Genomic DNA, 4744 nt, shown 5'->3' with positions numbered 1-4744 from the left:
ATATCATATATGTAGATATATGGGTGGCGTTGATAGCATATTATTATGGCTTGGCACACGCACACTTTAGACAGTGAAATAAAACTGTACGTGACACCCGAGGACCACGTACAAGATATAACTCCACGCATGTGCGTACTCTGATGTATATCTGGGCACACCTCTTACCTGCAGATTATGTACTTTATGCCGTGGTCCTTCGTTTCACACATAATTTTATGACGCTAGACATTCTCATGCCATCACGACACCAGCACCTGCAACCTTTTTCCCACTTTCAGGTGGGTTTAATAGATGTCTGAAATTGTCCGCACACCGCCCCCTCCAAAATAAAAATCCCCCTAGCTTACGCCTTAACAACGCAAATAATAAATAATGCAGTACGCGAATATTTAGCTTATGTCGTTTTAATTTCAGTTCAGTCCCATTTTTACACAAAATGCATAAGCCTTTGCCAAAATTTCTAGCACATTTCAGAAATTAATCAAGCCCATCCCGCAGAACTATGATTGTCGTAACTAAGCCGAAAGGTGTTAACGCGAGTAGATTAACTTGAAATGGTCAACGAAGAAACTGTAACCCTCCCCCCCCCCCTTTTCCAGCCCCACCTCACCCCCATTCCTTTTTTTCCCCTTATTTATTATTTTTCATCATACTGCTATGATTGCGATGGATTTGAGTGTGGAAGGAAAAGGATTTGGGTTGGAGGTGGAGAAACCGAATGTGGTATGACGTTTTATGTCTGTCAAAACACGAACATTCCCGAGTATACACCGTTTTAGGGTATGAGCAAATACAAAGATGAATTGGCAAATAGGCCAAACATCACACCGGTCGTGCGCTCCGAAGGGCTGGGTATATTTTTCTCTTCTGGGAGGCCCCCTGTCACTCGAAATTTTGGAGGGTGAGGTTGAAATGTAAACGACTCGCTACCACGGTTTTTCAAGAAGCACGTTTTGGGAAACTGAAGACGGTTGCTCCGAGATAAGACCGGATGCACAGTGACATACAGCGCGTTTAGGTGTGAGCGCGCCCTGTGGGATGTGTGAGTGAGTTGGACAGCCGAACTGACTGAGGTTAGGCCTACCACGCTTTTTTTCTGAAGGTTATAACGGGATTTTGGCTCCGTATGGATGCCGCCAAAAAGACTGTGGATATCCTTACAGCTTGAGAAATTTTCGAAGTGATCTCACTGAAGCCTTAATTCAGTTTTTTCAATTTCAAAATTAGGTGAGTGTATTTAAGATAAAAGCATGATTCAATTATTTGAATTACATACCTATAATCAGAGCAATAGTTGGAGATAGAGAAACGGAAAAAAGAGCGGGAGGTAAGATAGATAGAAAGAAAGAGATATTAGGAGAGATGGAGGGGGGGGGGGAGAGAGAGAGATAATGATACAGGGAGAGTAAGAAAGAGAGATAATATGTGTGTGCATGTGTGTGTGTGTGTGTGTGTGTGTGTGTGTGTGTGTGTGTGTGTGTGTGTGTGTGTGTGTGTGTGTGTGTGTGTGTGCGTGTTTTTGTGTTCGCGCGTGTGTGTGTGAATAAATGTGAGAGCGCGCCTGACAGAGAGATGTGAGAATTTAACTTTCGGGGGGATGGGATTAGCGGAATAATAGGAGTTAGATCAGTGATCGTTAACAGGTAAACAGACACATCTTGGTTAGAGTAAGCTTCGGCACTTCATTCGACATTTACGTGACGTAGTGCCCTCATGCTGGGTCTCCACTCTCTGTTGGCTACTCGTTGGTCGTTGAGATGTCATCTATAATGACACGTTTAACTTATGTTTTAGACGACACGTTTAACTTATGTCAAAATTGGAGGGTTTCAAATTAATGTATATATATATATATATATATATATATATATATATATATCTATATATATATATATATATATATATATATATATATATATATAAACGTGTGTGTGTGTGTGAGAGAGAGAGAGAGAGAGAGAGAGAGAGAGAGAGAGAGAGAGAGAGAGACAGAGTGTGTATTATATAGATATAGATAGATATGTATATATATATATACATATATATATATATATATATATATATATATATATTTGTTAAATCTATCTGCGGAGTTTTCTTTGACTGCCTTTTCAATATAATATAATGGTAATGTCAAAATACTTTTATGACCCCATGACCTAACTTTGCGAATCAATTGGCACAAACGTTTAGTGCAATGCGTTACGGTTCAAATACTCTATACTTCTTTTTAAAGTGCAGTGCAGCACTTATTTTTGTCTTATGAAAAAAAAAAAAAACAAGATCTATAGAGTTTATTTTTCTCCAAAACACTCGACCCAATTCGGTGGTGCAATAGCATTTTCAGCGCAAATACAAAAGGTCTTGTTTGCGATACGAACAGAAGGTGGGTCACGTAAAATACACTTTTACTACGTGCTGGTCTTACGTGGTCAATTACTGATAGGCGTATGAAGTCAAAGCATTAGGCTGACGTATGGAAGTGCATGTTTTGTGTCGTCTTTTCTCGCTTTTATGCCGTACGTTGTGTCATTTCACTGACATTCATCTTATTGTTTTCCCTCTGTTTGGGTGCTCCTTTAGCTCAATAGTTGTTTGAATGCTGGACAACGGAGCGGATAGCCCTGGTCCGAATCCCGGAGGGTCATTTTGAACTTGGGCTATTTTGTGAAGTTTTTAAGGCTTTCCACCCATTTGTCTCGGCCCTATCAGATGTTAAATTCAGAGGTCTCGACTCTTAAATACGTACGTACACGGTTGAAAATGGCGTTGTTTCCTTACAATGACCATTGGCCGTTCTCTAAGCTCTGAAGTTCTTAAGCTCTTAAGCTTTCGCGCTTAAATGACAGCTAGATATGGAATAAAGTAGACGTAATATGTGTTTGAATTTTTGCCTCATTTGCAACACAAAAGAAACAAAAAAAACTAACATCGATTAAATCTGTTGGCCGACAATAAACGTAAAGTAAAGATGTAAAGAAAGATGCTGCTAAATAGAGAGGTATGGGGTTGTTTTTTCCTCTTTGAACCCCCTGCTTTGTGTACTCAAACAAAACGAGCACGCTCGACCGTCTGAACCGATGAGAAAAATGATATTCGAAGGACAAGCTCCGTCTCCTCCTGACGTTGCAGGGCTTGGAACACCTTGAGCAAACGGAATCATGTATATGGTCCTGTGCATGGTCTCACCAACTCAACATCTCCTCATCCGTTATCTCGAACGCTACAAATTTCCTGGGCACACTTAAATAATATGACTTCTTATTCATCGTAAAATATAATATGGTTGGGGGGGGGGTATTTTTATAAAAATCAGTGACCCCCTCTCCTTTCATCTGACTACGTTTTTCACCAACTTTTCTAAATAATTAGATATCGTTTCCTCCCACCTAGATAATATGTGCCTGTTCAAGCCGCATAATGTGAGGCAGAGAGAGAGAGAGAGAGAGAGAGAGAGAGAGAGAGAGAGAGAGAGAGAGAGAGAGAGAGAGAACACACACACACACACACACACACACAAACACACACACACACACACACACACACACACACACACACACACACACACACACACACACACATATGACAACCCTGAGCCTGTCTTTATTGACTCAGATCATCTGTAGGTGGTTTTAAACTATACTTCATCTCCTCTTAATGCCCGGGTTCATTGAGAATTAATTCCACTTATTTTTCTTTCTTCAGACCTTTCACTTACCACAGCGGGTCTTTTGATAGGTCTTGAGATTCCTTCTTGGGCGATACTTGAGTTGAACTCTACGTCAGATGTGTGACGTAAATCTAAATCTCGTAGCATCGTCTTTGGCGTCAATATTATACTTGTGATCACTTGAAGTATCTCTAACAATACGGTTAAGATTATATTCGACTATTTTTCGAGTAATCCTTCAAAGGATATTATTTTTATCTGATAACAACCTCATTAAATGAGGATGTTGTTAATAGTAGCACAGAAAACCAAAAATATCATATAGGAAAAAACACGACCAATATAAAGAAAGGAAATACAGTATCCTTTGACTGCATGACTGCAAAACTTAACGTTGGGTGGGGGGGGGGGGGGGGGGTTGATGTTTTTTTTTTTTATAAAACAAACATTGAACAGGCAAAGGACAAGTAAACAATTACTGGCGGCATAAAAGTGAGTGCTCAAACCTCCATAAATAAAATATCCTTGCTTTGTGCACTATACAAATGTGTCTCCTGCTGTTCATAGCTTTTCTGTCAGAGTTACAGTTTGTGCAAGGTGTCAAATGCCCACGGAAGGCTTTAAGTTTTAAACGACTTTCCAGACAGGTTGTCATGAATCGCAGAGGATGAAAACCTGATATGTGTACATCGATGGAGTGTGTAGGCCCTCATTTGCATCAACAAATTATTGTCCTAGAATGTGATTAAGAAAACTGCATATGCTCTTTAGACTTTCTTTGACTTGATAAGGTCTAACTACTGGTCTGGGCATAATGGTTGGTTTGCAAAATTCCTGGAGCTTTTCATCCTCTCACAGGGATGTTTGATTCGAAAGATGCACTCACTTAAATCTGCAGTGTTTCCCCTTCGGGATATACACAATTATATAATACAGTTTGCCAACTAGGCCCAACGGTTCGAACAATAAGAATTGTGACTTTTTAGTCTTAAGTCAACTAATGTTATTTTCAATATTAGTACAATGTACTTGTAATTCAACAAGAATGAATGCTCTTCTTAAGTCACGGGC

General features: G+C 39.8%; 1 protein-coding gene across 1 annotated transcript in view; it reads left to right on the top strand.

The window, feature by feature from the left end:
- Positions 1–931: 931 nt before the first annotated feature.
- The window catches only part of LOC101850786 (serine-rich adhesin for platelets), a 37474-nt gene continuing 33661 nt past the window's right edge, over positions 932–4744 (top strand). The window contains exon 1 of the mRNA XM_005093931.2: positions 932–1230. The gene's annotated coding sequence lies outside the window, so the exon portion shown is untranslated. The remainder of the gene's footprint in view (positions 1231–4744) is intronic.

This window comes from Aplysia californica, unplaced genomic scaffold (assembly GCF_000002075.1).
Source record: "Aplysia californica isolate F4 #8 unplaced genomic scaffold, AplCal3.0 scaffold00072, whole genome shotgun sequence".
Taxonomy (NCBI): domain Eukaryota; kingdom Metazoa; phylum Mollusca; class Gastropoda; order Aplysiida; family Aplysiidae; genus Aplysia; species Aplysia californica.
This window is presented reverse-complemented; position numbering and strand designations above follow the sequence as displayed.